We start from the raw sequence: 11,725 nt of genomic DNA, 5'->3' as shown, positions 1-11,725 counted from the left end.
CCAGGGAGTGGGCCAGTGGGGCAGCCACATGCCTCAGGTTCCTGTTTACAGAGTCTTCCTGGCGTCAGGTGTAGAATCACGATCCCTTTCCTGTCTCTCCTGGCATCCCCGTGCAGCCCAGCCGCCTCTGTAAAGACAGAGTAAGTGGCTTCCCTCTCAGATGACTCTTGCTTAAAACAACTCGAATGTAAAAAGTGCGAATCAGTTAAACTGTGGGTAATTGTGTCAGCTGCTTTAGGGTTGGGCCCTAGGGAATCTTCTTGGGGGGAGCAGGAGCTAGGATGTCAGGTTTACAGATTGAATGTGATCAGGCTTAGTTTCCTCAGGGTGAGGTGACTCTGTCTCTCTAACTTGCTCAGCCTGGCATGTACCTGGCAGCAGGCTGCTGCTTCCTTGGTTTGTTGTACTGATCATGGCTGCGGTGGTGAGCCTAGTGGATCTGGAGGGCTGTTTGGTCAAGAACTTGAGGGTGTTTGCAGCCCCCTGCCCTTCCTGGGTCTTGAAGCTGCACAAGGGTGCTGTATGCAGCAGGGCTCCCTCTCTACCTGTGGAGTGTCCTCCAGCCCCCACTGTGTGGGGGACATGGAACAGTCTGCTAAGTTGCCCTCTGGCACCGTGGCTGAGACACTACATCCACACTGAGGAGCGATCCAGTTACAACCACCCTCCTCACGAGGGGGCGGGGAGTGCCTTCCAAGACAGACAGTGTGCTTGAAACTAACTGTAGATGGCACCACATCCTACTTACCAACAGTGTGTGAGCTCACACGTGTGCACGTGCATGTATGCATGTGTACATGCACATGTGTGTTCGTGCATGTGCACTAGGGGAGGGCTTGGGGCCTCTCACTGGAAGCTTGCCCTCTCAGTGAGACCAGTGAGGTCCCACAGTCTACCTTCCCCCAACCCCCACTGCTGGAGTTACAGGCACAAGTTGCCATGTGGGTTTTTTTTTGTTGTTTTGTTTTGTTTTTTTGTTTGTTTTTTTTTTTTTTTTTTTTTTGAGACAGGGTTTCTCTGTGTAGCCCTGGCTGTCCTGGAACTCACTCTGTAGACCAGGCTGGCCTCGAACTCAAAAATCCGCCTGCCTCTGCCTCCCAAGTGCTGGGATTAAAGGCATGCGCCACTACTGCTGGGCTCCATATGGGATCTTTAACCTGATGGCCAACACTCTTACCCTCTGAGCCATCTCCCAGCCTCATGTATGCCTCTCCACAGATAAGTTTTGTGCTTTTCCTATCTTACCTAAACCTTTATTTCACACTGTGACCACAGTTTTTGTGGTGTGAAGGAAACTGGCCCAGCCAGCCCTGCTTTCTTTCTCATGGTTTCCCTGGTTTGTTCTGACTCTCTTAGCAGTTAGCGTGTGTTTTTCTTTTTATTCTTTAATGTTTTAGAGATAGAGCCTCACTCTGCAACCTTGGAACTCAAGGCTGGTCTCAAACTCAGAGACCCACCTGCCTCCGCCTCCTGAGTGCTGAGATTAAAGGCTTGTGCCACTTCTGCCAGCCTGTGGACTTTTGTGGGTGGCTGTACTGACTGGTTTTGTGTCAACTCGACACAAGCTGGAGTTATCAGAGAGAAAGGAGTTTCAGTTGAGGAAATGCCTCCAAGAGATCCAGCTGGAAGGTAGGATTAGCCTGCTCAAATGAAAACAGGAATTGAATTAAAGAGCAGGTGGGATGGGATACTTCTAGGATTGAGGAAAGTTAAAAAGGAAGGGGTGTGAGAGGGAGAGAGAGGGGAGGGAAGGAGGGAAAAGAGAGGGAAGGGAAGGAAGAAGAAGAGAGAGGAGAGGGAGGGAGAGAGAGGGGAGAGAGGGAAAAAGGAGGGAGAGAGGAAGGAGAGAGGGGAGGGAGGGGAAGGGAGGAGAGAGGGGAGGGAGGGAGGGAAAGAGAAAAGAGGGAGGGAGAGAGAGGGGAGAGAGGGAGAGAGGGAGAGAGGGAGAGAGGGAGGGACAGGCAGAGCTTGGAAGGAGGTGGTAATCCTCTGACAGGTTTCTGTGTTCCTGCCCACCCCACCCCCCACCCCCCGCCTTTGGTTGGATACATCACAGAGTTTAATAGATACCTACTTAATTCAGCATTTTCCCCCACTTATTTCTGACTGTTGAGTTACATCCAAAGAAATTCTCAAGTTCACCTTATGTTGGTTGACCTTAGGCAAGAATACAAGACTGTGAAGTGAGCCTTTTGAGGCCTCCTTGGGAGGCCATGGGATGGCTCACGGGCAGCAGATGGGTTCGGGGCATTCGGGATACCCACTCATCTCATAGACGTTCCTTTTCAACTGCATTGGTTTCTGGGTACCATTCTCCTAGCTTGGCCCAAGACATGCAGCGTTGACACCACAGCAAACAGCACAGGGTCTGGTTTCTAGTCACTTCAAAACAAGTCCAGTGGCGGAGACTCTGTCCTAAAGCAGCAGAGCTGGGTGAACAAGCCTCTTGAGATCATTGCAGGAGGAAGGTCACTGTAGCTAGCTGACTCTCGGACCAGGTCTTGGGTCTTGAATTCCCTCTCTTCATATTTCATCATTTCAGAGCATACAAGAGAGAATGATGTCATGCCACACAAATGCCAAAGTCGCCCTTTGGAGAGAGGCGACACCAAACATGGGCAGCCTGCCCAAGCCAAGTTTGCTCGGGCAAACACTCAGCCCTGTTGCTGAACTCGTCTTCTGAGTCGCTGCTTCCTGTGCAGGCTTCATGGAGGCTTCTGACCTGGGCATTCGATTTCTTTGAAGTTTTCAACTTCAAAGCTTTGTGAGAGGCCGCACAAGATGGCCACGCTAGAACACCTCTCTTGTGGGGGACAAGGTACCCAAACAAACACTCAGCTCAACAGACAGTAATAATATGAGCCTAGATTGTTATTATTATTGGCTCCGATATACACTTCCTGGTAGGATTTTAGCCAATTTCTTCGTGTCTGCTTCTCAGGTGAGGCGGTTAACAGTCAGTCTCGGTTCTCCGCATGGGACTCCAGCCCTTCCGTCTGCACGCGGCATGGCCGAGCCCGCTGTAACGGGCCTTGCTCTGAGCTGCTTGTCTGGTAACTCGAAAATTCTCTGGTTCCACTTGGCCTTGGGACAGTGACGTACTATCTGCAGATGTGGGGGGTGAGAAAGGTGTCACTGGAGACGTTTAATCTGTGATTAGACTCATTAGAGGTGGCATGCTTAGGAAGTCTTATGGTGACCTGTGTGGTGATATTCGTATACTCCAAAGGCATAAGTGAGGGGAAACTGCTTCTCCCACATGAGGGTCTAGGAGATCCTCATGGGTGCTCTTTAAGGACATGGCGCACAACAGGGGCGGCTGGGGTTGAATGTGCTGCACGGACTCTTTTTGCTAAACAAACAAACAGAAATCAAATGTCGCTGGGATAATTCTAGGCCGTTTGAAATCCCCAACCCCACCAAACCCCAGAGACCCAGAGACTTAGAGCTACAAAAGATGCCAGTCTCAAAGGAGACGGGCTTGGCCACAGACCCGCTGAGAACAGAGTAACGGCAGAGACCATGCTTGTGGTTGCTTAGAAACATGATGGCGCACGCCTTTAATCCCAGCACTTGGGAGGCAGAGGCAGGCAGATTTCTGAGTTCGAGGCCAGCCTGGTCTATAGAGTGAGTTCCAGGACAGCCAGGACTACACAGAGAAACCCTGTCTCGAAAAAACAAGCAAGCAAACAAACAAACAAAAAAAGAAAAGAAAAGAAACATGATGGTTTCCATGCCCACCCCCCATGGTTTCTACGGCCCACTGGAGAAATATTAAGATTATTAAGTCTCCGAGGGTGCTGGAAAGCTGGCTTAGTGGTTTAGAGTGTTTGATGCTTATCCAAAGGACCAGAATGCAGTTCCCAGAACCCATATCACTCCCAACCACCTGTAACTCCAGCTCTAGAGGGTCTCTTCTCTCCTACTGCCTTCACGGACACCCACACATAAATAAAAATAAATACATCAAAGGAAGATAGAAGTGAGGAGACTCGGAAAATGCCTTCCATTCCTGTTGATGACTGGCTCTAACCCAACAGTTCTCAACCTGTGGGTCTCAACATAGCAGTTATTTTCATTGAGATTCATAACAGTAGCAAAATTACAGTTATAAATAAATTTTAATGGTCGGGGGTCACCACAACAGGAGGAACTGTATTAAAGGGTTATGGTGTTAGGAAGTTGAGGACCACCACCACCGTGTCCAGATCCACACAAAAGGTTTTCATACTCTGAACGATTGTGCCCAACTGGAGGAGGAACATGTACCATACTCTAGGGACATGACAGTTTGTTCCTCAGCCGGGAGTGAGAGAGGGCAGTCAGGTGCTACCCTGCCAGAGAAGGAAGGATACTGACTAGACCCTTGGGGCTCAAAAACCAAACAAACAGGGTTCACCTCTGTGGCAGAGTGCAGGCCTAGCATTGGTGAAGCCCTGGACAGGACCTCAAGCACCCTTAAAACAAACAAAACCTGATGTCCATCTTATCTAAAGCTAATCTGGTAACACTCGAGTCAAGCCTGGTATAAAGAGAACTCAGGCCGCAGCCCAAAGCTACTTAGGAATCTAACAGAATTAAGGTGGGGCCCCTGGCAATGGAACCTCCCTTAGATTCAGCCTCTCTAAGTGTCTCATTCCTGAACATATAGTCCTGAACATATATGACCGTAACACTACACTACAAAAGGTATACATAAAACACATAACCAGAATATTTTGGTGGAGGATGGCAGTGAACGAAAATGTTTCCTAAACGTTTTACATTTTTATTTAGCTATTTACTTTTAAGTAATTAATAAAGTTTTATGTACCACATGCATGCAAGGCCCACAGAGGTCAGAAGAGGGCGCCAGAGCCTCTGGTTTTGGGATGTGAGATGGTTGTGAGCTGCCATGTGGGTGCTGGGAACTGAACCAGGATTCTCTGTGAGAGCAGCCAGTGAACATAACAGCTTGATCCATTTCTCTAGCCCCCCAAACTGATTTTTAAACAATTCAAACTAAAGTAACAAGTAACAGAGAAGACTGAGTTCACAGACAGACTCAGTGAATGGAGTGTGTGACCAAAAGCAGCACAGGGAGCCATATGAGGAGGAGGGAGGGGAGAGTCATGTGAGGAAGGGGAAGGGGAAGGGGAGAGCCATGTGAGGAAGGGGAAGGGGGAGAGGAGCAGCCCAGTTCATGGGCTGCAGGTGTAGGGTAGAGGATGGGGTATGCCAACCAGGAGGACCCTGTAACAGACTGGGACTGAGGGATTCTGGGGGAGCCTGGCATCTGGCTTCAGCTTGGATATGTTACTAGGCACCTCAGTTAGCCGTTGGTTTGCCCAAGGTTGAGACCTAACAGTTTTGGGATGAGCCACTCACAATATGGAAAGAAGAGACAGGAGGGAAGCTAGGTCTCTGTATTACGCTACGAAACATTAAAATTGAAGATGGCCAGTGAGCTAGCGTTTTAAAAATATTAAACTAACTAGTTGATGAGAACAGAGGTAAGTGAGTGCTGGCTTCATAGAAAGGAGTGAAAAAAACCTGAACCAGACTCTAAAAAGGCTCCGAGTGTAAAACCAGCCTGGGCTACATAGGGAAAGTATGTTCCAGGGGCCAGCCTGAGCTACATAGGCAGAGTGAGCTCCAGGCCCGCCTGGGATACATAGGGAGAGTGAGCTCCAGGAGCCAACCTGGGCTACATAGAGAAAGTATGTTCCAGGGGCCAGACTGGGCTACATAGGGAGACCTCGTCTTTAAAAATAAAGATGAAGTCAGCCAATGAGAAGACTCAGAGGGGGTGTGGCGAAAGCTCAGCACTGGCCTGAAGACCTGGTTCCATCTCTGGACCCACAGGGGAAGCAGAGATCTGACCCCCCCCCCCAAAGTTGTCCTCTGACCTCTATAGGTGGTGTACTGTGGCATGCGTGTGCCCCCACACATATACACTGTACACACACACACACACACACCTCCCCAACAATCTCCCCAACAAATAAATAAATAAATAATTTTTTTAAAATGAGCATAGACAATGGCCATGATTATTCAATTTTGGGGAGACGCTGGGGTGGAACCCAGGCCTTCACAATGTGCTTGTCAAAAATCCCATCCCTGAGCCACACTCCCAGCAAGATAATCTTTTCAAAATATCCGAGAAGCAGCCAAAGACACTTCATTACATTAGTAATCACAGATGTTTGAGATAAATTGGAATATTCATTTCTTTCCGTGTGTGTATAAACATATATGTATGTGCGCATGTGTATGTGTGTGTACAAATAAATGTGTGTATGTATGTATGTGTGTGTATGTACACATATGTGTGTGTATGTACACATATGTGTGTGTACAAGCATATGTGCAACACACACACACACACACACACACCTTTACATATACATTCGGAGGCCAGAGGTTGAACTGGTTGTCTTCTCTCCACATCTTTTTTTGTGGTTTTGAGACAGGGTCTCTCTTACTTAACCTGGATCATACCTGTTTAGCTAGACTGGCTGGTTAGTGGGTCAGTGAGATGCCCTGTTTCTGCTCTCAGATGCTGGCGTTACAGAAGTATGTAGCTGCATCCAGCTCTTTTTTTTTTTTTTTTAAACATGGGTAATGGAGATTTGAACTCTGGTCCTCATGTGCATGCAGCAAGCACTTTACCCACTGAGCCATCTCCCCAGTCCCCCCCCCCCGCCCCCCCGTTTAGAATGCTTTGAAGCCATTATGGACACAGATCCAGAGGAGAAATAGGTTGCGAGAACCTTTCGGAGAAGACTTTTGGTAATATCTACTGAAGATCTTACAGAGTTTGATATTTTAATACTTCATCTTAGCCAAAAAACCAAGAAGTGATCCAGCATTTTAATGTAGAGCAGAAATGAAGGAGTGAGCATACAGAGGCAGTCCAAGACTGGCAGTGTGCTGCTGGGTTAACAGTGGAGGAGGTTGCAGGCCAGGTGCAGCATCTGTCAGGAGGTTTAGCACTCGGACCACCAGACAACCTTTCAGTAGAAAGCTTTGTAGAGGATCACCGTGATTATGCATGTATGCTTATGCATGTATGTACTGCGGCACACACATTTAAACCCAGTGCTTAGGAGGCAGAGGCAGGCAGATCTCTCTGAGTTCCTGAGTTCCAGGCCAGCCTGGTCTACACAGTGAGTTATTATCTTAAAAAAAAATCATTCAAGGTTTATATATATTGATATGGACTGATATCATAAACTGTTGCATCAAAAGTAATAAATATTACGTACTAAATAATCTCATCTCTGTTTTCCTATCTTCAGAGGAAAAACCTGGGATTTATGTAATCATCTCCATCCTTCTTAAACTCTGTATCCCTGGGATGGCATAATAAAAAAAAATATATATGTTTGTTGAGGATGTGGCCTTGCTGGTGGTACAGTAAAGTAATACAGTCGTTTGGGAAAGAGCCTGGTAGTTCCTCCCAGCGTTAAGCACTGAGTTCTTACACAGCCATGCAATGAATTTGTGTGCCTTAAGTGGGTAATGCAGTACTATACGGCATAGCAGGAAAGCTAAAGATGTCTTTGGCGAACAGTTTTAGTAAAAATGTTAATCGCTGTTGTTTCCAAGTGCGAGGCCCCACATTTCAGGCTTGTGGGCTCCCTGCCTGCAGTCTTTTGGAGCAAACAGAGAGGAGTCATAAATAGCCCCATTCCCAGGGGACATGGAGACATAGGTCCCTACAGATGCTTACAAGAACACCATAGAGGTGTTATCCGTATGTTAGAAAGTTGAAACAACCTACTATTCATCGAATGATAGACGGTTAAATAAACCATATATTGGTATAAAGGGTGTAACCTTAGGAAGAAGTGAGCTGGGAGAGGCAGCCTACTCCAGTAACCTGCAAGAGGTCAGGGAGGTGGGGGGGGGCGGGGCTTAAAACAAGGAAGAGGGAAGAAAGAGGAGAAAGTGGAAGAGGGAGGGAAGATGAGGATGGGGAGGAGGGTGAGGAGGAGGAAGATGAGGATGGGGAGGAGGAAGATGAGGATGGGGAGGAGGGTGAGGAGGAGGAAGATGAGGATGGGGAGGAGGGTGAGGAGGAGGAAGATGAGGAGGGAGGGAAGGAGGAAGATGATGATGAGGAAGATAAGGAGGGTGAGGAGAAGGAGGGGAGAAGGGAAAAACAGATTCTTGCTATGATATGTGTGGGTTTAAAAACAATGTTTGGTGAGGGGCTGGATAAAGAAGACTATATATTATCCAATTCCATTCATGGGAAATTTCCGGAGTAGGCACCCTCATGGAGAAAGACAGTATAGCTCAGTGGTTGCCTAGCACCAGGAGAAAGATGGGGGAGGGAGGACGTGCCAAAGGACGCAATGTTTCTTTTTAGAGAGCCCAAACTGTTCTCACATTAATTGCAGGCTGCTTGCAGAGCCCTGTGAATAAAACCATTGCACTTCCAAAGGGTGGATTCCACGGCATGACAATACTGCTGTTAAAATCTATTTATGTGCGTCGAGGCATACAAAACGCTTTGGGAAGTGTGTTCAGTCAAAATATTATTGTAGTGGTTGTCTCAAAGTGCAGGATTATTCGAAATTTCCTTTTGTGGGCCTCCTGCCGTCTTTTGCAGTCTGCAAAGGCTGCACTTGGATCTAAGAAGGAAACAACAAACTTCCTTATCTGCTTGGGGAATGCCTTTAAAATCTTCAAGTCCGGAGGACTTTCCACAGGGTGGTGGCCTCGCCCACAGCACCACAGACATATTAAACACACCCAGGCCTCCTAGACCACTTTCCGTGGAATTATTACAGATAACTCAGTTGTGGTTGGCTAGGTTTTTCCAGACAACTGCCAGGCAGACTTGGGAATTTGTGTTAGGGAGAGAATAATTCATCAGCAGGCAGCCTTCTAGTGTGTTGCAGAGGTCAGAGGACAGCTTTGTGGGGTTGTCCTTAAACTTATCTTTGGCCGGAAGCAGATGAACTTGCCAAAGCCATCTTGCTGAGAATGGAAGAGACTTTCTTTTTTCTTTCTTTCTTTCTTTTTTTTAAATGAATTATAAGTTTTTTTTGTACGTGCTTATTTTTGTAAGTAGTTATACATTGCTTTTATTTTTCAGGGGTTTTGTTTGTGAGCTGAGCTGGACATGGGAATCCCAGTGTGCTGGATGAGTGTTCTGCACTGAGCTAGAGAACCCCAGCCAGGCTGCTTTGTGTTTTGTTTTTCTGTTTTTGTTTTGTTTGTTAGGTTTTTGGGTTTTTTGGTTTTGTTTCTTGTTTTTTGTTTGTTTTTCTGTTTTTGAGTCTCCATGTGGATGCTGGAAACCAAACTCAGGTCCTCTGTAAGAGCAGCAAGTGGCCTTAACTGCAGAGGCATCTCTCCTACCCCATTACCATTTTCTAAGAGGTGAATCGGTGTGCGTCTGAGACCAGGAGCTGTGTGAGGTGAAGGTCCTATACTGAGTAGCAGTGCCCATAGTTACTCTGCAACAATGTAGATCAAATCTGCCAACCTCCCAGTTTGACAGACCTTAGGCTTCTCACCGAAGTGACTGAGATTCCCCACTTCTTCCTTCCTTCTTCCTTCTTCCTTCTTCCTTCTTCCTTCTTCCTTCTTCCTTCTTCCTTCTTTTCTTTTCTTTTCTTTTCTTTTCTTTTCTTTTTGGTGGTGGCAGTGCTAGGAAGTGACCCAGGGCCTTGCTAGGCAAGCATTTTACCTTGTCATATCCACCACCTGAGACTCAAGTTTTTGTCACACACAAGAAAATACGTAATACCCTGATGGCACTGTTGTTTTCTAAGAGAATGGATTGTGAAATCTGTCCCCCAGCATTGCTTAGACTCTTAACAGCTGGAAACCCTCACTAGTTAATGCTGGCTTCTCCAGAGTTCCGAAGAATCCAGCATCTTTACCTGGCTTCCAGGGCACACACCAAAGCCCACGTCTATGGATGGCCACGTTAGTCAGATTTCTGTTACCATAAGTCCTGGAGTGAATTAACCACAGGGCACAAGTGTCTTTTGGTTCAGTCACTGGTCAGTTGTCCCAGTTGTTCTGTTCTCTTCAGAGAGGAACCCCATCAAGGCACGGTGCTCTGTGGAGTGCAGCAAGTTTTCTGCCTTTGGTCAGACGTGAGAGAGAGAGGAAGGCCAGGGGCGTGGCTTCATCATGGCTTACCCAGGCACACCCCCAGTGAGCTAACCCCCTCCCCATTATGCCTTACCCAGGCACATCCCCAGGGAGCTAACCTCTTCCACTGAGCCCATCCCCTTACAGGTTCTACCACCTTCAGGTAGCCCCACAAGCCAGGAAGAAGCCTTCAACACACAGGCCTCTGGTGACTGTTCCAGATCCAACAAATAGCAGCTCCTAAGACGCGTTGGACTCCTCGTGTAACAGTATTTACCTGGGGCCCTTCAGAGACAAATGCTATTGATTCTATGCCGTTCCCCATATTTGACTCCAACAAACTGAACACTGGCTGGATTCTCTAGGAGAAGCCAGTGTTTTCTGGTTAGAGTTGATGTGATGTTTTGTATATGCTTGGTCCAGGGAGTAGCACTATTAGAAGGTGTGGCCCTGTTGGTGTGGGTGTGTCACTGTGGGTATGGGCTTTAAGACCCTCATCCTAGCTGCCTGGAGGCCAGTATTCTGCTAGCAGCTTTCAGATGAAGATGTAGAAGTCTCAGCTTCTGCACCATGCCTGCCTGGATGCTGCCATGTTCCCACCTTGATGATAATGGACTGAACCTCTGAACCTATAAGCCAGCCTCAATTAAATGTTGTCCTTATAAGTGTTGCCTTGGTCATGGTGTCTGTTCACAGAAATAAACTTTAACTAAGACAGTTGGTGAGAACTTTCTTACTCAAATCAGACTTGGCTATATGCCCTCTCCCCCTGTGTACAGAGGCCCCAAGGGTGCCTGGGGACCCTCCTTCTCAGGCAGCTTCTGTTCCTCCCTAAGCTTTGTCCTCTTGTGTGTCCACACAGAAGATATCTAAACAGGCTTTTAAAGTAATCAGTTTTCCTTTCTTTCTTTCTTTCTTTCTTTCTTTCTTTCTTTCTTTCTTTCTTTCTTTCTCAGGGGGTGTTTTTGTTTTTCACCTTGCTTGACGCAGGGTCTCTTGTTCACCTCACTAGCTGGCCCATGGTCTTATGGGGAATGTTTCTTTCTCTGCTCTCCTTTGGCACTAGGAGTGCTGGAATTATAGTCACACACTACTGGGTCAGTGTTTGTGAATTCGGGAGTAATCGGTTCTCTTAAGATATTTTCACATCTGTTTTTGAAAAATGGTGCTGGAGAGATGGTTCAGTGGTTAAGAGCACTGATTGCTCTTGTGGAGGACCTGGGTTCGGTTCCCAGCAGTGATATAGCAGCCCATACCTGTAACTCCAGTTCCAGGGCATCTCACAGGCTCTTCTGACCTCTGAGAGCACAGACACACATGGTGTAAAGATGTACCTGCAGGCCAAACAGCCATACACATAAAAGAAAAGAAGTAAATAAGTGAAAAGCACTGTGTGTGTGTGTGTGTGTGTGTGTGTGTGTGTGTGTGTGTGTGTTGTACTGGCTGGTTTTGTGTCAGCTTGCCCCAAGCTAGAGTCATCAGAGAGAAAGGAGCCTCAGTTGAGGCTCCTTGAGATCCAGCTGTCAGGCATTTTCTCAAGTAGTGATCAATGGTGGAGGGCCCAGTCCTTGGTGGGTGGAGCCATCCCTAGGCTGGTGGTCCTGGTGCTATAAGAAATCAGGCA

At 47.4% G+C, this 11,725-nt stretch overlaps 1 long non-coding RNA gene across 1 annotated transcript; it reads left to right on the top strand.

Moving 5' to 3' along the window:
- The first annotated feature begins 2,233 nt into the window (after positions 1 to 2,233).
- Positions 2,234 to 10,767, top strand: LOC143442184 (uncharacterized). Its single transcript, XR_013110193.1, has 3 exons — positions 2,234 to 2,818; positions 2,942 to 3,053; positions 9,092 to 10,767. It is a non-coding gene; the product is annotated as an uncharacterized LOC143442184 (long non-coding RNA).
- Positions 10,768 to 11,725: the final 958 nt, after the last annotated feature.

The sequence above is a fragment of the Arvicanthis niloticus genome, chromosome 5 (assembly GCF_011762505.2).
Source record: "Arvicanthis niloticus isolate mArvNil1 chromosome 5, mArvNil1.pat.X, whole genome shotgun sequence".
Lineage (NCBI taxonomy): Eukaryota > Metazoa > Chordata > Mammalia > Rodentia > Muridae > Arvicanthis > Arvicanthis niloticus.
The sequence above is the reverse complement of the archived record's forward strand: the minus strand, read 5'-3'. Positions and strand labels throughout refer to the sequence as shown.